Here is a 23,971-nt window from a genome sequence, read left to right as displayed (position 1 = left end):
TTTGGGCAAAATAATAGTAAAATTTAGACACCCTATGCTGTTAAGGTTATTTACTGTTACTTCAATAAAGTCCACTTTAGGCTGCCACCCATATTTATAATACAACATTCGCATATTATTAGTAGAATTATACATTAAAAACAAACAAACTAAACTTGTCTAAAGGTTTGGTAATTGAGTAAGTTTTATATCTATTGCCATGCTACTTTCAAGACACTGGATGATAAAAAAGGCCCACAGAGTCCTGCTTTAAGTAGTTGATACTAAGAATCCAATGCAAAGACAGGACAGAGCCTGAAGTAAGTCATCAGCTGAGCACTGGTGAGTTTCATGGGCTTTCTCTGAAAGAGATACGTTTCAAGAATTCATCTTGAATATTAAGTAGGAAAATGATCCTGGTCTTTGGGAAGGCCTGAAACAACACCCAAAACTGAGTTTCATGACACCGAAAAAAAAAATTTCAGAGAGACTGTGAATGGAAAATGTAGAAAATCAGAACGGTTGAAGAGGCAATCAAAGAATCACCCCATTTATGCAAGGCACTGCAAAAGGGGTACTACAGGTTCAAGAAGAACAAATGATTGATTGGCAGCAGGGAAGACAAAAGCAATCTGGATAGCATTATTCTGAATTGCTGATGAAAGAGCTATAAACAGTCTACTGACATCCAAAGCCAGAGTATTTCTAAGTGGTTCCTGTGCTGATGCTCCCTGAGTCTTGGGAGGAAGAATAAAGCGTGGTTCAGTCTCTGATTCCACATATCAAGTCACAGGGCAGTTGGACAAATCTTTTTGGTTTCATAAATTTCTGAAGGTCAGAGGTAGGAGACGATTTGTTCAATCCAACTTCATTTAGTAGATAACAAACCTAAGGTTCAAGCCGAAAAGTGACGACGCAAACTACAGTGGATCCATGTTTCAACATTGAATGCATTACTATTTGTTACTAGTTACACCTCTGTAGTGAAGAATTCCTAAAACATACTGACTTGATTAACAACCCAGACTAGAGAGGTCACAAGTTCATCCAGGGACTCTTTCAAAGCTAATCTCATCAACACATTGTCTAAATAGTGGGAAGTGACAATGTGAAACTTTGCCTGAAACCCATGAGTCTGGAGAAAAATGAAGGTTAAGTATTCTTCCTCTCTTTCTGTGTTCTAGAAAAATGGCCAGTGCAAAGAATTACCTTTCTCAGTATGACTTAGATAAGATTTATGGATGCCCCCCTGTTTACCTTTGATTAGTGCATTTGTGCGTGCATGCTCAGTCACGTCCAACTCTTTGCAACCCCACGGACTGGAGCCCACCCGGCTTTTCTGTCCTTGGAATTTTCCAGGCAAGATTATTGGAGTGGGTTGTTATTTCCTCCTCCAGTGGATCTTCCCCACCCAGGGATGGAACCCACATCTCCTGCATCTTCTTGCATTGGCAGGAGGATTCTTTACCACTGAGCCACCTGGGAAGCCCCCAACCTATGATTAGACAGATGCTAAATTTCTAATTTTTGCCTCATAAATAATTAGCTAAATTGCTTATTGACAGTTATCAGTTGGAACAAAATGGTTGCAATTTAACTTTTGATTAAGTTTCTCTCCTCCCCCTGAAGTTTGACCCATCTTTAGCCTGAACCAGTACATAACCTCCTCCTGAGAACAGGATGATCTAATATCAAATCATAAAACTTGTAGCCCACACTCATTCCCTCCTCTCTATAAAATAAACTCTTTCTTTGCCTAATCTTAAACACACTTGCTGTTTTTATGGTCCCATTCTCTCTATTGTACTAGTCCTCTCCTACATCACATCCCCCCTCCAAAGAGAGTTTCACTGACTATGTCCAGATTTATTTTTATTTGGCAGAAGGAAGACAAAATATGGAAGGCTCAAAAATGTTAACATTACCTTTTAATCATACCCTATCAACAACCGGATTTGAATCTTAGTTCTGCCATGCGTTAGCTCTGTGATCTGTGACAAATTGTACCTTCTTATATATCAGTTTTCTCATTTACAATAATTAGAAATGCAGAATCTGCCTCATAGGATTGGGGAAATACCTAAAAATAAGGAAATTCAACTCAAGTACTTAGCTATTATTTCCACATAATAATTACCCATAAATGGTAATTTACCATATACTAGAACAATGTCTGGTATTTTTATATCTATTATAAATTTCTAGCAATAAAATCATAACAATATTGCAAAACTTATTATTATCTTTTCACAGAGAAGGCATCTGAAGTTCACTAAGCTTAAGGAGTTTTCCCCCAGATCATACAGAGTAGTGGGATATCTGGGATTCAAGCTTTAGTTTATTTCCATCTTTTTCATCTCCTTCATGTCACATCATGCAATTGCCTAACTTCTAGGGTATATTCCACAATTCAGTTCAGTTCAGTTCAGTTCAGTCGCTCAGTCGTGTCCGACTCTTTGCGACCCCATGAATTGCAGCACGCCAGGCCTCTCTGTCCATCACCAACTCCCGGAGTCTACCCAAACCCATGTCCATCGAGTCGGTGATGCCATCCAACCATCTCATCCTCTGTCGTCCCCTTCTCCTCCCGCCTCCAAGCCTACCCAGCATTAGGGTCTTTTCCAATAAGTCAACCCTTCGCATGAGGTGGCCAAAGTATTGGAGTTTCAGCTTCAACATCAGTCCTTCCAGTGAGCACCTAGGATTGATCTCTTTTAGGATGGATTGATTGGATCTCCTTTCAGTCCAAGGGACTCTCAAGAGTCTTCTCTTCCACAATTAACATTCCCAATTTTAAAGGGAGAAAACATCCTTTGTGTTATTGAACCACTTTTCTGTAATGAAAAATAAAGATATACTTCCTCAATAATGCATAAGAAAGTAAGAAAAATCTCACTTATTTTTCTCAAACAAGTTATTGAGCAACACAAGACTATGTAGATGATTCTATTGAAGTTTTTGAATCTGTTATGCCTGGTCGAACGACCAATGTCTACAGTATAGAGTAGTCAACAAAGATGTGCTGAGTTTGATGAATGGAAAGAAAAAAGTATGGCAGTATTTTTGGGAAACTGACAATCAAATGTGACCACTGAATATAGGAGTTAGAAGTGATGTTAATTCCTTTGTGCACAAAGTAATATTTCTGTTTTGCTCTTGGATTAATGTCTATTGTAGACAGTCTCTAAAATATCTAATCTGTTCTTATTCCCCTCAATTTCATTTAACTTGAGGAAAAGGAACAGCATATTAAAATAGTTTAATGGGGGATTTGGGGCTTTTTTTTTTTTGATGAGTTTAAATAGAAAACTCAGGAATCGGTACTTTTGAAAGACTTAAAAAAAATCAAGCTTCAACTAATGTAGGATAGAGAACCATTTCAAACTCTAAATATCTTTTTTATTCTGTCTTTAGGGTCATAGTAAATTGTGGCATTACAACAGTAAACCTAAACTGAAAAGCATTCCTAATTAACTATGCATGTTTGATTTGTACTAGACTATAGGATTCATGAGGACAGGAGAAATTTCTTATTCAGGTTTCTCTCTCTCCAACCATCCATCCAGCCAGCCATCCATTCACCCATCCATCCATCCATCCATCCATCTATCTATCCATACATCCAACAAACATTTACCAAAACCCTATTGTATCTGTGCCATTGCCTGAATGGAACACAGGGATGAGGACATAGTTCCTCTCTTCAAAATGTCACAGTCTACTTGAGGACATTCATATACACAGCTCACAGTGATAAACTCAAATTGTAGTAAATGTTATAAGGAAGTGGGAAAAATGAAGATAAATGTTTAAAGGCAGAGGTGACTAATTATGACTAAAAATGAGATAAGTTAGGTGCTTAGTACAGTGAGTTTCATGGTGCTGAACAACAACAAAGACTTACTGAAAAACTGAGTAAATGAATGATCACTAAAAGACACACTTGGTCATGGTGCTGATTTCAGGCTTCACTGAATCATTCACACTCAATATATTTTTTAAAGTCAGGTCATATGATTTCCAGGTCCAAGAAGAGAGCCAATTTAATTCAATATAATTTGCTTTCATAAGGTTCTTGTTCATGATGCTTGATTGGTTCTCTTGGAAGCTGACTGATGGTCAGACCCTCTCTGCAGGATGAAATGGCCAAGAACCTTGTGCACATATCTGAGGTTGTCAAGAATCTATGTGACTGGAAAGCAAATAACTGTGCATCAGGTTCTCAAAATACAATTTCCACTCTGAGTCTTTCCATGTGTGTAGATTTATTGACTGACCCTCCCACCCAATAAGCCTACACGCATAAACACACACATGCCATACACACAATTTGAAGTCACTTTCTATAGAATGTTTTTCCTATGATTGCAGTGATAGAGAAGGTATTCCTCCTAGGTGCTACCCTACTTTCTCATATGTCTTATGTGACACTTTTATGTTTTATGGCACTACTTTCTGTTTAAATTTTTGACTATGATTTTTATGAAAGCAGAAAATGAGTCATATTTATCATATATCCCCCTCACCTAGTGTAGGGGCTGGCAGATGATAACAAGACAATAATTACTCATCAAAGGAGTAACAAGACATCGGATAAAGTAGTTTAATGTTTTGATAGACTAATATTTCCAAAGGAGAACACTGACTATATTTAAGCGAACAAAACTTCCTACTGAATGTCAAATAAAGTTTAAACTCCTTAGACTGTCAGTGAAAGTCTTCATAATCTAGTCTGTATCAACATTATTGATCATTCATATGTCAAAAATTCCAGCAACACTGGCATTCTGAACTTACTCTCTGCTTGAAGGCATCACATATCAGTATTTCCAAGGTTCTCATATTTGTGTGTTGAAACTTTATCCACCTTTCAAACCCAGCTGAACTGCTTTCTATAAAGCTACTTCTCTGATCTTTCTTTTCTCTAACTCAGTCTCCAGCTCTAAGAATTATTTTTTTCTAGCTACCCATAGCTTTCAACACACTTGTGTTACAGAGTTTACAACAAACCACCATGAATTATATTTGGATTTTTGATGCACATTACATTCCTTTTTCAAACTGTGAGTTACTGGAGGGCAAGGGTTATATCTTATTCATCCTTATAATCACCACATGAAAGATGAATATAATTTTATCAGTATACAAACAAACAAAGAAATTTACAAGGAGATAAAATTTATGATACCTTTTGATTCATTTACCAAGAGGTCATAGATAAGTATACACTGAAATATTTTAATCCATCTTTAGCCTTTTTTTTATGTCTCCATGTGTATCAATAGATCTTACTTCTTTAAGTTGACTCTAAAAATATAGCTAGTAAAACAAAGTCACAGGGTTCTTAAGAAAATCTAAAGAGATGATGCATATATTTAACAAATGTCTGGCTTATGGCAAGTGATAATTAAATAGTATTTCTACTCAGTAATATATTTACTCCTTATTTCCATATTATCATCATTAACTATATTATGAATATTTAGGTCGACATTTCAAAGACAATTTAAGCATGCTCACTTTGGATTTTCAATCCTTTCTTTTTGTGTTAATATTTTCAAAGACTTGTATGTTGCATGAAGTTATTACCACCAAAGCCAGGGCCTCATGTCTTACTAGCAGAACTGTATGATTCTTAACTCCATATTACTTGGGAGATGTATGCTTCACTGAAGGGCCATTGATTTTCAGCTAAAGTGAAATGCTCTCATTTAATGCTTTCTTAAGAGAAATATAGCAGAGGTTGAAGAGGGTTGGCCTTAGATAAATCCATTATTAATTTTTCTTGGCAAAATTGAGATTTATATATTGAAATTTAAATTCAGAGGTCCCTCCCAACTGCTAAATCAGTGTTGTTCTAAAATTGCTTTTGTTTTTTTAAGAAATGGAAAGGCTGGTTCATCCTAGATTTCTAAATTTTTTGCTTTACTCAAACTCTTCCTAGTGTTTACTCTGAAGGTATACTAACTCTTTTTTCAGAATAATGGGTATAATCTTGGATTCTTATCTATGCAATTTTTTCTGAACAATCTTAAAGAGTTTGGATCATCTTAAAAAACTCTATCCCAGCCCTCCCTCCATGGTAAAAGAAAACAGACTAAATCACACATATAAATGCATTCATATTCCACCTTGAATGGGCCCCATTAATTTAGGTTTTCCATAACTAAATGCTACCGTGAACTCTGTTGACTCCCTTTGGATGCTTCTAACACTAATTGGGGCATCCTTCATTTCTTAACAGGCTTCAGTCCAACATAACCCCTTTAAATCAAGAGGAGATGGCTTTAATAGCATCCTCCCTCCCCTCTACTCAAACCTTAGTAACTTGAAAAAAAACTTAACCTTGTGTCTGTTCACTGGCTAACACAATAAGGAAAGCAATACCATAAAGCTGGATTTTTCATTGTTAAGTTCTTTCTAAATAATAGGAGCAAAGAAAAAAAAATCAGTAGAATGTGATATATTTTGTCCATGTGTGCATAGCTTAAAGGCAGCAGAAAGAATTCAGTTCAGACTATTCTCTCTGTTCCAACCCTTCAAAAAATTTCCCTTGGGCTAAATCAAGCATAGAAAAATTCTGCCTAAATGCATTTTTTAAAGGAAAAGTCATAATCAATTGAAAAAAAAGGCAACTGATAATGAAAATGGTTTTCTCAAGCAAAGCGATAACATTTGCTGCTGTGCATTCTATAAAAAGCCTTTAGATTCCTATAACAGGGACAGTGGTATTGCTTTGCTTCCTGCTGCTGATTATAATTTTAAAGATGGAAAATCTAGATGTTCTATTTTGTCCTATGAAGCAATCCTTGACTCTGTGGTCAGTCTGGTTTCATATTTCTCTATCAGGGACCAAAAATTTTCCTAGGAAAGAACAAGAGAATTTACATTGTTCATTGCTTCAGATATTAGCATGCAACTTCTAGTCTTGGTTCTGGGATACAATAACTCAAAAATTCTGGTTAATTGGAAGTTGGATAGGTAAGTAGACAGTTGAAATATCCTGCGGTTAGAGTTTCAATTGATATTATACCCACCATTATAAAGACATGAAGAAATGGAATTTCAATCTTGCAGAGTCTTCTAAATGATAGAAGTCTTGACAACAGATATTCATTGTCTTCCTGCCTAAAATGCAGGATGATCAGACTAGACGATTCTCTTTAGGGTCAAAAAGAAAAGTTGTCTACAGAGTCAGCAGGCTGCTTGCTTTGTGTGCTTCAATAAATTTAGATCTAAAGGCAATTTCTAATGGTGCTTCCAAAATATTTTGAGGCAAAGTGGCATCACTGAGCATTAGGGTTTAATGGTTAAAGGTTGGTAGCATAGCATAGAGATAGAGGGCATATTTTGATTGAGGGCATATTTTTGAAATCAGATATTTTGGTTCAATCCAGGCTAGCAGTTACTTAGGCCTGCTACTTCACCTCTGTCCAAGACCCAACTTCCTCATTTATGAAATGGAGATGACGTGACCTATTTTAAACAATTGTAAAGACTGAAAAAAATGTGAAGCTTTACCAGAGCATCTGACAAGAGTAAGTAGCTCATATATGGCTAATATTATTCTGATAGCAATATATACCCATGGTACTTTAGAGTTTACAAGGTGCATTCAAAAATTACCTTCATTTATTTAATTTTTTGCACAACATATTTATTTAAGTCATTAATTATTCCTACATTAAAGGTGAGAAACCTGGAGTTCAAAGGCTAGTGGTCAACAGCAGACCACAAGCTAGAAAGCAGACAAGAGGAAACTAAGTTCTATTTTGTGATGGCTATATTAAGCCCTGTTCTTCTTCTCAGAATATTAAATCTGAGCCTGTGTGGATGATGATTAAAAGGAGAAAAGAAGGTTCATGTTAGAGATTACCTTTGTATTTCCTAGCCATTATTCTTTTCATTAACAGAGTTGAAGCCTGATTCACAGCAAAAGGTAGTCATGGAACTTTTAAAAGTAAGTCTTAGTATTAATGCAACAGCTTTCAGTAAACCACTGTTATTTAAAATTCTTTGTATATACCTCCAGGATATGTAATAGCTTACCTCATCTATGTTCTTTCATCTTCATTCATTCTCAATGGACAAAATTTCTAATTCCTTCAGTCTCTCCTGACACATGTACTTGGCAGGTAATTTGTAATAAGATTTAATTTTGAAAATGAACGTTTGTCATTTGGGACCGTCATTTAGATACTTTAAAAACACTGAACCTGCTGTGCAAACATCTGGAAAACTTGATGATAGGGGATTGTATGTTGCAGTCAACAAATCTACCAAGTAAATGACAGAATCAGACTTGGGAAAGGTCTGTTGTCAGAGATCACCAATAACAGTGATTTGTCTGGGAAGAGGTGCTGGTTAGAGGTGAAAGAAAGGATCCTATTCTAACCCATTGGCAAGTGCATTTGCCATTGCAGGCTAGTTGTTAATTGATGCTTTAAATGATCCTGCTGCTAAGTCGCTTCAGTCGTGTCTGACTCTCTGCGACCCCATAGACGGCAGCCCACCAGGCTCTCCCGTCCCTGGGATTCTCCAGGCAAGAACACCGGAGTGGGTTGCCATTTCCTTCTCCAATGCATGAAAGTGAAAAGTGAAAGTGAAGTCGCTCAGTCATGTCCGACTCTTCGCAACCCCATGAATTGCAGCCTACAAGGCTCTTCTGTCCATGGGATTTTCCAGGCAAGAGTACTGGAGTGGGGTGCCATTGCCTTAAATGATCCAGTGTACTGTTAAATATGAAATCTGTATGCACAGATTGATACCCACATGAAGATAGACATCTGAAGTAAATTTAGAGATCAGAAAATTCATGCAAAATTCCATACCTTGAAAGTCACTGCTTTGGGAATTGTCAAATGTCAGTCAGGCACTTGTATAAATCAACTTTCATGTGAAGACTGGGGGGCCAGGGACAAGGAAGGCTCTAAGAGTATAGACTACAGTTTCTTTAGTGATATATGCATATAATCAGAGAAGTAACATAAGGAAAATTTATGATTTTAGTTTTAAAATATGATAATCTATTCTTTAAATAATTGACATCACAGGACTTAAAGATTTCTTGTTCACCTTCTCTGATAAGTTCCATTTTTATAAGGGCAAAAACCTTTCATATTTTCAGAATATTTTCAAGGGAGATTCTGGACTTGAAATATATAAGCATCAGAGACTTGTTTTCATAGTAATAGAAAGAGGTCAAAAATAGCACTGCAGAGCATTCTGGGACCTACCTCGAAATAGGAGATAGGTGGGCTCCAGAATCTTAAAGGAGTATGTCTAATACATACTAAGGAAAAACTATTAGATATACCTGAACTATGACTGCTCTTAAGTAATGGAGAGTGACAGACATGATCACATAATCTAAAAATCGCAATATGTAACTGCTTTTGCAGAGACAATTAAGTACTAGGTACTCGATTAAATACCAAGAAAGCACTGTAGACAGAGTATCCAAGAGCTGAGTAGAATTACAGTTTTCATTGAGAAGCTAGCATTCTGGCTTGTTCTTGAAGGAGGCAGTGGAGTTTGCCTGGTGAAGGGCTTTCCTGGGGAAGTGAAGAGCATATGCAAAAATGAAAGGCATTATTTGAGGAATGGTGAAATTTCTCTGGACATGACACCAGTGGGATTTCTGTCTCCAGTAGTTCCTCAGTGGTTAACAAAATTAAGTCAGAATTTTAGGGAGTCAGTGACTCAGGGGAATTTTTTTATTAGTTCTTCTCATTGCGTGTGTGTGTGTGTGTGTGTGTGTGTGTGTGTGTGTATCTTATGACATGAGCTATGGAGAGAAAAAGAACCTTGATTTTTAGGTTGTCTGATGGAAACTGTGAATGAAAAGTATATTTTATTTTCCAAGATGATTCTCATTGATTTGCCATGTCTTCCTAGAGCACTTTGTTGAGAAGTATTCTCATCTTTTATGATGTCAACAGAAGTAAACGCCAGGCTCAGTTAGTAATGACTGCCATGGCATGATAATGACAAGACGACTAGGTTTTCCGACACATGGTTTAAATTTTCCAGGGCATCTCTAAATAGTTTTAAGAAAAGCAACCAAGGCATAGACAATTTAGTAATAAACATTTCACACTACACGTTTCTTCAACAATCAAGTGTTTTTCCAAACTTAAGGTATGAAACTGAGACAGAAAACCATACTTCTTACTCCAGGGAGTGACTTGATGCCAAAAGATTATGTAAGCACCACTAATGTGCTTACATGGGAAGATATTGTTACCAATTATATTTCTATTCTGACTATGTTACTCAGATCTTAAGATGATGTCACTCTGTGTGTGTGTGTATGTGTGTATCTTATGACATGAGATCTGGAGAGAAAAAGGAAATATCCAGGCTGATTTCAATAGAAGCTTTGGCATTCACATTCCACTTACCTGAATCATTTAAAAATGATTCAGTCAAACATACACAGTGAAGTGTATTTTGTCAATGCCATGGTTACTCTCAAAGTCTTATAAAAGCAGTTCTGGGCTCATGAAGGCTGAATTAAAAGAAATTCACTTGTGGTGGCTTTAAACCACATAGAATGACTCATCATACCGGTTTTATCCACTTGCGCTGAAGTTTGTTTTGAGTAACTATTGTGTTAAATGCTTCCCAAAAGTAGTGTTCATGCAAATCTATTCTTTTTTCTTGATCATTAAGGCACTTTAACACAAAGGGGTAAAACTCTACCGTGTAACCACATCCTGGGTTTGTTTCTCTACACAAAGATTGCTTTGTGCCTAAAAGCTATACAGGATATTTAAAGACCTGAGCAAATGATTAAAATTACTCACAATTTTTTTTCAAGACAGCCCAAGCCCTGTGTTTTACCTGTCATTCAACTTTCCCAGATGCAAAAGGAAAGGGCTGAGACCTAGTGGAAATCTTGTCATGTGACCTCACCTTCTTCTATAATCTCCTTTTTAAGGGATCCTACAATCATCATCAACCTAGATAGCATATTAAAAAGCAGAGACATTACTTTGCCAACAAAGGTCCGTCTAGTCAAGGCTATGGTTTTTCCAGTAGTCATGTATGGATGTGAGAGTTGGACCATAAAGAAAGCTGAGCACAGAAGAACTGATGCTTTTGAACTGTGGTTCAAAGACTCTTGAGAGTCCCTTCAACTGCAAGGAGATCCAACCAGTCCGTCCTAAAGGAGATCAGTCCTGGGTGTTCATTGGAAGGACTGATGTTGAAGCTGAAACTCCAATACTTTGGCCACCTCATGTGAAGAGCTGACTCATTGGAAAAGACCCTGATGCTGGGAAAGATTGAGGGCAGGAGGAGAAGGGGACGACAGAGGATGAGATGGCTTGATGGCATCACCGACTCGATGGACATGAGTTTGGATAAACTCCGGGAGTTGGTGATGGACAGGGAGGCCTGGCGTGCCACGATTCACGGGATCGCAAAGAGTCGGACACGACTGAGCAACTGAACTGAACTGAACGATCATCATTTACATTGAACTTCTCTTTTTTTTAAATTAGTTTATTTTCTATTTTTTAACTTTACAATATTGTATTTGTTTTGCCATACATTGCTTGTAGAGAAATGTGCTTTTGTTGAGAGTTTAATTTCTGTTACAGGTAAGAAAACAAAGATTTTGCCAGACATCAGACTGTCTTCTAAAGTGTTTCATTGCCAACATTTTCTAAACAAGGAAAGAAAGCCAGAAAGCAAGACAATCCTTGAAATGTTAGTATAATATAAAAGTTCCCTTAAGAAAATGAGCAACTTGGTTCTCAGGTTCTGTTGGAATCTGGAGTTTAAGAATTTAATGGCATCTATACCAATGATATCTAGAGGGGACTAAAAGAAAATAGAAGCAACTCACTGAATTCTACAAGCATTTATACAGTATTTATAGGCAATGCACCACATAGGCTCCATTAGCATGAGATTGAGTTAGACCACATCTCAGGCTTCATGTAGCCCAGTTGCTAGTGAGAACGATTTATGCCCTGCTGACTGTAACAGAAGTACAGTCTCAGGGTGTGGAAGGATTGAAGAGCAGTTCAGAGTAGGATGACATGGACAGAATAGACTGTTCTTCTCATGTCTCATCCTTTTCAAGTCTATTTTGACAACATAAATATAGACATGTGCAAAGTAGAGAAATAAGTAGGGACTTCGGAAGAAGTGTGTCATCAGATAATTTCCTGTCTGTATGATCTTGAGTTGAAAAATGGTTAGACAATGCATATTAACCAGAGGGTATTTTCTAAGTCTCCTGGAAATACAGTTTTTTTGTCCTAAGATTATAGGAGATATCAGAATTTAGTTGAAAATTTGGGCCATATTTTATCTTAGAAATATATCTTGTTAAATTATATAATCTGCTGTCATTTTCTTTGCTTTTATTTTGGTAGGGATTGTGAATCTCCTTATTTTCTCTAACCTTGCTTGTAATTAATTTATTTCATTAGATTGCAAAACTAATGCATACTTTTCTTGAGACGTTCACAAAATACAGAAAAGTTCGAAGAAGGAAATTAATCTATAAACTTATCATTCCACTACCCAGATTTAGTCACTGTTACTCTTTTGAAGCATCTTCTTCCAGAATTTTTGCATAACCTAATTTGTTTTTATAAAATCTATCATATCATTGTGATGTGTTATACAGCCTTATTTCAATTTATTGGTGGAGGTGTTCATGCTTATAATTTATTTAACCAATACTATATGGTTGACTATTGCAGTTTTTTACATGTCTTCACTAATATAATTCTTCATAAAAAAAAGAAGGCTGAAATAAGCACTGCCAGTCAAGATGAGGAGCTAATTTGATACATTCTACAGAAGAGATTACAAACAAACTTCATAAAATCTTCGACTAACAGCAGTATATTTGAAATCAAGATCCGTGTCCTACATTTTGTATTCTTGGCAATGAAAACTTACAAACCAGGTAGCCACGGAGTAGCTGGTTTAAATTACCTGGAAATATCGGAAAGAGAATTACAGAATACAAAATGAACTACTTAGCGTACACACAGTTAAGACTTGTTAAGAATTCACATGCCCCCATGCTGAAAATATGTTAATGATTTTACTTTGAAATTAGAATAAAATCTATTTGTCTTAATAGGGGCAATAATAATAATATTGTTAATAATAATAATGATGTTGGAACAGTTATTAAGTGCTTTTTATGTGTAAAGCATTGTGCTTTATATGCATTAATTTATTACCTACTAGAACCTATCCCCAGATAACAGCAATAAAAACCATAATTCAAAGAATATACATATCTTGCTTTAGGTCAGATAGGTGGTCAAGGGGTGGGGATGCTAGGATCTCTCTGCATCCAGATCTTTTTATCTTTTAGGTTTCACTTCAAATATTGCCACCCTATATTATAGACAGTTTTTTTATTATAAGACTCTGGTTTATTTTTCTCAAAACACTTTCCACTAATGCTGCTATTTTCCTCCTAATTTGTTTGCTTATTGCCTATTTGCTTAACTAAAAGGCATGAATTTTTACCTTTTATGCTTATTACTGGATCCTCATCTGATAACTAGCTGATGATTTATAAATATCTTGTTGAGAGAAAAAACACATGGAGTAAAGGGCATGGGGTCTGCCCTCAAAATACTGAGCCTAGTCAATTCTAAGATAGGCACCAAAGTTGTATTGGGTAAATGGGTGTTTTTGAGCATATCTAAGAATTGCAGTTCTTGGGATGCAAAGGTGAAACAAGTCCATACCCACTCGCAGGTGCTTAGAAAAGAACTCAGACAGAGACTGTGATTAGGCAGGGCCTTGAACATATAAATTGCTTGAAAAATTCTCTTTAACTTTGTCCCAGTCATTTAATCCCAGCCCTGGTGATTTAAGAAATGAAAGAGAGCTTCTTCAAAGGGACAGCTAGGAAACCCCATAGCCTTGATAAAAATGCATCAAATGAGATGCTAACACTCCACATTGATCACCTCAGAAAGCCCGACTGAAGATGTTTATCCTAATCCTCCAATCCAGACACTTTCTGAGATATGGTCAGGAGGGCTAATTATTCCAATATATAAAAAGGGAAATGCTCTCAACCCCAACAGCCAGAGAGATCTACATTAGCGGCAACAGCGCAGCAGTGAATCCTAAGCTGCATCCTTGGTGAAAGAATAAAGCAATGTTGGACCAGTGACAGCAACATCCATAAAAACCAAATTGGATTCCTCCCTTGAAAATGAGCCACGGACTTCATCTCTCCCCCGATTGCTGCATATTAACAAACATGTAAAAAAAAAAAAAATCCAACCAGGAGAAGAGATTTTCCTTGCTTTATTAGACTTTAAAATCGCCCTGGACTCAATCTGGCATCAGAAGTGAATCCACAACTGCTACAAAGGGAATGGATGAGAAAACAAATGACGTATTTAAGTTTCCATATCAATTCATCAATTGAAGGATGGAAATAAGCACAAATGGATGTCTTCAAGCAGGAAAGTGACACACGGACTCACATTTCATAGCTTAATAGGTACTAGGATGAGTTACTTCCAGGGCTGGAGCTGTGCCCAAGCTCAGGCCTGTGATAAGCCAGAGACATCACACTGGGCTGGATTTCTTGCAGCATTTAGATCATTCACATGGAGACTAAAAGAAAGAGGTTAGTCACACATTAGTGACTGAACTCTCTAGATCCATCTGCATAGCAATTCTTAGATATTTTATTGATGATGGACTGATAGAGTGATGATTACTAACAATACACAATATAGAAAACAACGTGCTTGGATGACCATTGAAATGTGAATGACAAAGAATAAAAGATCACAATGGACTTAAATTCCAATTTTTTTTCCTGTTACCAGAAGCATATCACATAAATCTAACTTTGAAAGAGCATATAATCTTTTAGAAAAGAAGAATGTAGATTTAGAATATTTTCTTGATAATCTTTTTAACAAACCAATCCTTGGTATTTCAGTGGAATGCCGCCAATGACTTTCTCCAAACTGAGAATATCCTTGGAGCATATAAATATACCCAATTCACTTGACCTTCATGGACTCAATAACACTGACATGTATCAGCTTAAATGCAAAGTTGTACAAAACCTGGAAGGAATCACCATAAAATGAACCATGATGTCACTGGTATGCCAGAATTTGGGTCACAGGTTGCGGGGAGGGATAGTAGGGAATTTGGGACTGACATGTACACACTCTACACATGGACATCACCAGATGGTCGACACCAAAATCAGATTGATTATATCCTTTGCAGCCAAAGATGGAGAAGCTCTATACAATCAGCAAAAACAAGACTGGGAGCTGACTGTGGCTCAGATCATGAACTCCTTATTGCCAAATTCAGACTGAAATTGAAGAAAGTGGAGAAAACCAATAGACCATTCAGGTATGACTTAAATCAAATCCCTTATGACTATACAGTGGAAGTGAGAAATACATTTAAAGGACTAGATCTGATAGACAGAGTGCCTTATGAACTATGAACAGAGGTTCATGACATTGTACAGAAGACAGGAATTAAGACCATCCTCAAGAAAAAGAAATGCAAAAAAGCAAAATGGCTGTCTGAGGAGGCCTTAAAAATAGCTGTGAAAAGACAGGAAGCAAAAAGCAAAGGAGAAAAGGAAAGGTATACCCATTTGAATGCAGAATTCCAAAGAATAGCAAGGAGAGAAAAGAAAGCCTTCCTCAGTGATCAATGCAAAGAAATAGAGGAAAACAATAGAATGGGAAAGACTAGAGATCTCTTCAAGAAAATCAGAGATACCAAGGGAACATTTCATGCAAAGGTGGGCTTAATAAAGGACAGAAATGGTAGGGACCTAACAGAAGCAGAAGATATTAAGAAGAGGTGGCGAGAATACACAGAATTGTACAGAAAAGATCTTCATGACCCAGATAATCATGATGATGTGATCACTCACCTAGAGCCAGACATCCTGGAATGTGAAGTCAAGTGGGCCTTAGGAAGCATCACTACGAACAAAGCTAGTGGAGGTGATGGAATTCCAGTTAAGCTATTTCAAATCCTGAAAGATGATGCTGTGAAAGTGCTGCACTCAATATGCCAGCAAATCTGGAAGATTCAGCAGTGGCCACAGGACTGGAAAAGATCAGTTTTTATTCCAATCCCAAAGAAAGGCAATGCCAAAGAATGCTCAAATTACCACACAATTGCACTCATCTCAACCCTAGTGAAGCAATGCTTAAAATTCTCCAAGCCAGGCTTCAGCAATATGTGAACCGTGAACTTCCAGATGTTCAAGCTGGTTTTAGAAAAGGCAGAGGAACCAGAGATCAAATTGCCAATATCTGCTGGATCATTGAAAAAGCAAGAGAGTACCAGAAAAACATCTATTTCTGCTTTATTGACTACGCCAAAGCCTTTGACTGTGTGGATCACAATAAACTGTGGAAAATTCTGAAAGAAATGGGAATACCAGACCACCTGACCTGCCTCTTGAGAAACCTGTATGCAGATCAGGAAGCAACAGTTAGAACTGGACATGGAACAACAGACTGGTTCCAAATAGGAAGAGGAGTACGTCAAGGCTGTATATTGTCACCCTGCTTATTTAACTTATATGCAGAATACATCATGAGAAACCCTGGGCTGGAAGAAACACAAGCTGGAATCAAGAATGCCGAGAGAAATACCAATAAACTCAGATATGCAGATGACATCACCCTTATGGCAGAAAGTGTAGAAGAACTAAAGAGCCTCTTAATGAAAGTGAAAGAGGAGAGTGAAAAAGTTGGCTTAAAGCTCAACATTCAGAAAACTAAGATCATGGTATCTGGTCCCATCACTTCATGTCAGATAGATGGGGAAACAGTGGAAACAATGGCTGACTTTATTTTTCTGGGCTCCAAAACACTGCAGATGGTGATTGCAGCAATGAAATTAAGAGATGCTTACTCCTTGGAAAGAAAATTATGACCAACCTAGATAGCATATTAAAAAGCAGAGACATTACTTTGCCAACAAATGTCTGTCTGGTCGAGGCTATGGTTTTTCCAGTGGTCATGTATGGATGTGAGAGCTGGACTGTGAAGAAAGCTGAGCACCAAAGAATTGATGCTTTTGAACTGTGGTGGTGTTGGAGAAGACTCTTGAGATTCCCTTGGACTCAAGGAGATCCAACCAGTCCATCCTAAATGAGATCAATCCTGGGTGTTCACTGGTAGGACTGATGTTGAAGCTGAAACTCCAATACTTTGGCCACCTGATGCAAAGAGCTGACTCATTTGAAAAGACCCTGATGCTGGGAAAGATTGAAGGCTCCTGCCTTCAGGAGAAGGGGATGACAGAGGATGACATGGTTAGATGGCATCACTGACTTGATGGACGTGGGTTTGTGTGGACTCAGGGAGTTGGTGATGGACAGGGAGGCCTGGCATGCTGCGGTTCATGGGGTCGCAAAGAGTCGGACACGACTGAGTGACTGAACTGAACTGAACTTTACTGATATACACACTGCTATATTTAAAATAGGTAACCAACAAGGACCTACTGTGTAGCAGAACTGAACTCTGCTCAGTATTATGTAACAATGTAGATGGGAAAAAATTTTGAAAAATGATAGATATATGCACATATATAAGCAAGTCACTTTGCTATACACCTGAAACTAACACAACATTGTTATTATTCACTTATTTTTAATCCCTGCCAAATGGCATGTAGGATCTTAGTTCCCCAACCAGGGATTAAAATCTGAGCACCCTGCAGGGTAATTACAGAGCCTCAACCACTGGACTGTCAGGGAAGTCCCCTAAAACAACATTGTTAATCAACTATACAGCAATATAAAATTAAAAGTTAAAAAAAGAAAAGTAATATTCTTTAGCTACATTATACTTAGACTTCCCAAGTGGCACTGGTGGTAAAGAACCCACCTGCCAATGTAGGTTACACGTAAGAGATGAGAGTTCAATTCCTGGGAAGGGAGGATTCCCTGGAGGAGGGCAAGGCAACCCACTTCAGTATTTTTGCCTGGAGAATCCCATGAACAGAGGACCCTGGTGGCCCACAGTCCATAGGGTCACAGAGTCGGACACGACTGAAGTGACAGCATTCATGCATGCGCGCACCTTATCTTTCCTGGATAAATGTGTTCATGAAGATAATTTTATTCCAACATAGCTCTGATTTGCTTGTAATTAGCACTTATATTCCAGCACGGACTCCTTCACTTCAGTGTACTTCATACATCTAAGAGGAAGCACTCCAGAAGCAACAGGAATTCAATTGAAAAAGTTATTGAGATCCTGCTATCTGCCAAGTAGTGCAAAGAATAAGTAGGCAAGGTTCCTGTTCTTGTGAAAGTAGTGTCTAGTAGTGGAAATCCTGGAATTAAACAAGCAAATAAGAATTTTACACAGTAATAGGTGCTCAGCTGAGATAAAGAATACATGGCATGTCAGAGAATGACATTAAGATCTGAAGTACCCAGTGGATTGAGCCATCTTCAAAGAAAGGATAAGAGCATTTAAGGCTAAAGGAAGAGCAAACACAAAGGCCAACAGGAGGGATAAACTTTGGCTTCTTATAGAAAAGAAAAAAGTCCAATAAAAGAAAGGGGAAAATGGTGTGAGACAAAGTTAAGGATTTAGACAGGGATCATTCAGGGTTTTGTTAATCAGAGCAAGGCAACAGAATGATACTCCAAAGGAGAGAAGCCACTGGAGAATTTTCCTTAGAAAAATTACATAATATGACTCATAGTTTTTCAAGAATCACTCTGGCTTTTGGGTCAAGAAACACACACATGGGTGCAGATATAGAAAGTAACCAATTGCAGTGGTCCAAAGGAGAGAGAACAGAGGCTTGGACTAGGGTGAAATGGTGGAGTTTGTGATAAAGACTCATATCTAGGACATATTCTAGAAGTAAAACACAGGGATTACTAATGACTTCATATTGTCTTGAATGTTAAGTCAAATTTTATATGTGATAAATGAGTTCAACTTTTAGAAAAGTATCTAAATTGGAATAGCAGAGAGAGATGTAAATAGGAACAAAAACATCATTCTTAAGGTAAAATAAAAAACAACCGGTAAACTGAATGGGGAATTTTTAGATGTTGATTAATATAAAGATACTTTGATAAATTGTGGGCAAAATATTATGCAGTTATTATTACTGAGGTTGTGAGTTTATATTTACTGACATGAAAGTATGTCTGTTGTATGTTGTTAGATGAAAAAGTAGGTTAAATAACAGTATTTGTTCTGTTAAAACAAAAAGTTAAATACACATACATATGCATGCAATGTGTGCATAGAAAAGCATGGAAAGAAATACACAAAACTATTTATATTGATTCTTTTGTATGAGTGCATGTTACGTTTGTCATTTTAAAATATCAGCAGTAAATATATTTCCACTGGAGGAAAATGGATATTGACTACCTACATTAGCACCTTCACTATCCATAGCTCTGTTTAAACTATTTGTATAAACTTTTGAATACCCAAGTGTCAGTTCTTTGTCAGGTTAGGTTTTCTTAGCTGCCATGTGTATGCTAAGTAATTAATAATTCATCAGTTTACACCAGTGCCCTCATGAGTTGGCTTTAGATACAAAGTACCTTCTGACAAGACTCTGTAAGGATATTTAATGGTAGGAAGTGAGCTCTAAATTTTTATCTCTTTGGTATGACATCTTATATTTTCATCAATGGAGTTTTTTCATAAAACAGGAGACCCAATGATTGTAATCTGTCGATTTTTGAACTTTTTCCAGTAGCTTAAACCATAACCAACTTTGCTTTCCCAAAATTGTCAAATCATGCTAAAAGATCAAATTATACAGAAATAGAGGATTATAAATGTTAGTTGTTTAAAATAAAAAATTAAAATTCTTGATACTTTATGTAAGTTATTTTGGTAATTATTCACTATAACAAATCATTTTCTTAGATGCTGCTCATTTATTCATTAACACATATTTTTCTTATGTTCCCATCATCTTCTCACCCTCTCTTTACTATTTCCTGCTTTCTTTCTTTATTGTGCTCAGTCTTTCATTTGTTTATTCACTTGATAAATAGTTACTGAATTCTGTAACATATCAGACATTGCTATATTCCAATGATATGAAAGGCTGCTGCTGCTACTGCTGCTAAGTCGCTTCAGTTGTGTTCGACTCTGTGTGACCCCCACAGACGGCAGCCCACCAGGCTCCTCTGTCTACAGGATCCTTTAGGCAAGAATCCTGCAGTGGGTTGCCATTTCCTTATCCAGATATGAAATGAGTATGACAGAAAATGATTTTTCAAGGGACCTGGAGACTGTCTCATGGGAAAGACAGAAACATAAAAATATAAAAACAACTATAGTGATAGAGTGATTTTTAATGTAGAAAAATTGACTTTTAAAGATAAAAAAGAAATTTTTCTTTTTCATTGAATGAAACGTTCTTTAAATTGTATAGTGCCTTACAATTTTCAGAAGTTTTGCTCACATAATTTTATATGAGTCAGTCAGTCACTTCAGTCGCTCAGTCAGTCACTTCAGTCGCTCAGTCACGTCCGACTCTTTGCAACCCCATGAATCGCAGCACGCCAGGCCTCCCTGTCCATCACCAACTCCTGGGGTCTACCCAAACTCGTGTCCATTGAGTCAGTAATGCCATCCAGCCATCTCATCTTCTGTCATCCCCTTCTCCTCCTGCCCCCAATCCTTTCCAGCATCAGGGTATTTTCCAATGAGTCAACTCTTTGCATGAGGTGGCCAAAGTATTGGAGTTTCAGCTTCAACATCAGTCCTTCTAATGAACACCCAGGACTGATCTCCTTTAGGATGGACTGTTTGGATCTCCTTGCTGTCCAAGGGACTCTCAAGAGTCTTCTCCAGCACCACAGTTCAAAAGCATCAATTCTTCTGCACTCAGCTTTCTCTATGGTCCAACTCGCACATCCGTACATGACTACTGGAAAAATCATAGCCTTGACTAGATGGACCTTTGTTGGCAAAGTAATGTCTCTGGTTTTTAATATGCTGTCTAAAGTTGGCCATAACTTTCCTTCCAAGGAGTAAGCGTCTTTTAATTTCATGGCTGTAATCACCATCTGCAGTGATTTTGGAGCCCCAATAAATAACCTCCTATGCCTTTATTGCTTCTCTCCTCTTCTCGCTCCCCACTGGCAACTACTAGTTTATTCTCTATATTTATGAGTCTGCTTCTTTTTTGTTGTATTCAATAGTTTGCTATATTTTTTAGATTCCACATATAAATACTAGCATACAGTATTTGTCTTTATCTGACTTATTTCACTTAGCATAACGCCCTCCAGCTCAATCCATGTTGCTACAAATGGCATATTTCATGCTTTTTTATGGCTGAGTGTGTAAACATATATTCATATACATATGTATATATATGTATATCACATCTATTTCATCCATTCATCTGTTGATAGATACGTGGGTTGCTTCCATACTCTGGCAATTATAAATAATGCTACTATGAACATTGTGGTGCATGTATCTTTTCTAACTAGTGTTTTTGTTTTTTTCAGATATATACCCAGTAGTGAAATTGCTGGGTCATATGTTAGTTCTATTTCTGAGAAACCTCCATATTGTTTTCCATAGTGTCTGTACAAATTTACACTCCTTAGTAACAGTATCCAAGAGTTCTCTTTTCTACACCTCCTTGCCAACATTTGTTATTTGTGTTCTTTTTGATGATGTACATTCTGATAGGTGTGAGGTGATATCTCATTGTGGCTTTGATTTGAGTTTCCCTGATGATTGATGTTCAGCATCTTTTCATGTGCCTGTTGGCCACCTGCATTTCCCCTTTGGAGAAATATATATTCAATTCTCCTGCTTATTTTTTAATCATGCCATGTCTTGTTTTTTGATGTTGAGTTGTATGAGATAGTTATATATGTTGAATATTAATCTCTTACCAGTCATAGCATTTGCAAATATCTTCTCCCATTCAGTAGGTTATTTTCTCATTTTGTTAATGGTTTCCTTTGCTGTGCAAAAGATTTTAAGTTTAATTAGGTTCCTTTTGCTTATTTTTGCTTTTGCTTCCTTCGCTTTACAAGATGGATGGAGAATAATTTCCCTTTGTGGACCTATATCTTAGATCTTCAAAAGTATTATCAGCATGCTTTGGGTTAGGAAATGTTGGTACATAAATTTGGGGAGCTCCTTCAGGATGTAGCCTTTCAATGTCTGAAAAGTTGAGTGGACATCACCCAGGCACAGCATGGACCAGGAGTAGGAGAGAAAAGAGTCATTAAGAGTTTTATTGCATCCAGGACTCCTGAAGCAAAGTGACAAAAGATTGATGGGATACCCAGATGGCACTAGTGGTAAAGAACTTGCCTGCCAATGCAGGAGAGGTAAGAGATTCAGGCTTGATCCCTGGGTCAGGAAGATCCCCTGGAAAAGGACATGGCAACCCACTCCAGTATTCTTGCTTGGAGAATCCTCTGAACAGAGGAGCCTGTCAGACTACAGTCCATAGGGTCACAAATAGTTGGACATGACTGAAGCGACTTAGCATGTATGCACGATGGAATAAAATTAAAGAGGGTGTTGGAAGTCATTCCCAAGGCTAGATGTAGTTTCTCTGAAACAAAAGGATCTCGGTGTCATCTCACAGGTCCTTCTGCCCCATGCCAATGTGCTCCAAACTAATTAATGTTGCTGCTGCTCTCATAACTGGAGAGTGATGTGATATCACATTAGTGGTTTGAAACTAGCCATGGGAAACTATTTACACCATAGAAATCAACAAGTGTTACAAATCAGCATCCCCACCATTCCTCAAAGACCCAGTTGTTAAACATTGATTCTCATTCTACTGCATTAAATCATGATTATTTAATATATTGTGATTTTTAAGTATGAACTTTTATACATGTGGTACATAAGTCTTTATTTATACTCTGCAAATGTTAGGAGGTCTCTATTTATACCTACAAATGTAAGTTAAGCCTGTGTTGTTGCATAGCTGCTTAAATTAAAGGATATGTATGGCTGTCTCTCATTAGATAAAAAAGGGTGAACATTCTGTCTTGGTACTATATAGGAGTCACAATTATCTATAATTCTCATGCTCCATTTCTTCTATATCTATGAAATAGTGAGAGGATGAATAATCACATTTTGTGTTTATGGCTTTAGACTCCTCATCCTTTTGAGAAATGAATAAGAAGGTGCCCTTTTGAATTCTTTAGAACTCAGAGGTAACCAGGGCCATATTGGAGAATTTTATGGCATATCATACACCATGATAAGGAACTTGTTTTGTAGGGGTCATTCTGGAAGTCTCCATAATATAGATCTATACATTTCCCAGGCCATAGTATATGAATTATATTTCTATTTGGGACTCTAGGAATGGTTTTTGTTTTTAACTAATATCTTGAAATTCATGTCCAAGTAGATATAGGATACAATGCCTATAGTGGTTTTCAATATTTTAAAATGTACATATAAAATGTCTGGGAGAGTAATTTTAAGTGATTCTCTTCTCTCAGCCTCAGAAATTCTGACTCAGCACATTAGGTATTGGGTGAGGTCCAGAAATTTGAATTTTTAATAAATGTCGCAGTTATTTTTAGGAACATGGGATATAGGTAGTACTTAAAAGATATTGGCTCATAATCAAAAGTATCTAACATAAAATTTTGTAATTTCTTTTAATTTTTTGCTATCATAGAAAAGAATTGACCTTAATGGATAGATTTTGGCCTACTCACATATACCATGGGTATTATGGATTGAGTCGTGTGCTCTCAAAATTCAAATGTTTTAGTGCTAACTCCCAATGTGACTGTATTTGGAGATTAGGTATTTAAAGAGGTAATTAAGGTTAAGTGAAGTGCCCTTATAAAAAGAAGAAGAGACACCATGAGCGCATGTGCACAAAGGAGAGGCCACATCAGAACACAGTGAGAAAGTGATGTCTGCAAGTTAGGAAGAGAGGTCTCATCAGAAACCAACTCTGTCAGCACCTTGGTCTT

General features: G+C 37.1%; 2 long non-coding RNA genes across 2 annotated transcripts in view; one reads left to right on the top strand and one right to left on the bottom strand.

The window, feature by feature from the left end:
• LOC145527838 (uncharacterized) overlaps positions 1-23,971 on the bottom strand; it is a 93,891-nt gene that overhangs the window by 5,119 nt on the left and 64,801 nt on the right. The gene's annotated exons all lie outside the window — the stretch shown is intronic.
• Positions 1-23,971, top strand: part of LOC145527854 (uncharacterized) — a 122,001-nt gene that overhangs the window by 71,549 nt on the left and 26,481 nt on the right. The window contains exon 6 of the long non-coding RNA XR_014069964.1: positions 7,377-7,517. This is a non-coding gene — a long non-coding RNA (uncharacterized LOC145527854). The remainder of the gene's footprint in view (positions 1-7,376; positions 7,518-23,971) is intronic.

This window comes from Giraffa tippelskirchi, chromosome 1, assembly GCF_054371585.1.
Source record: "Giraffa tippelskirchi isolate mGirTip1 chromosome 1, T2T-mGirTip1v1.2.pri, whole genome shotgun sequence".
Taxonomy (NCBI): Eukaryota; Metazoa; Chordata; class Mammalia; order Artiodactyla; family Giraffidae; genus Giraffa; species Giraffa tippelskirchi.
This window is presented reverse-complemented; position numbering and strand designations above follow the sequence as displayed.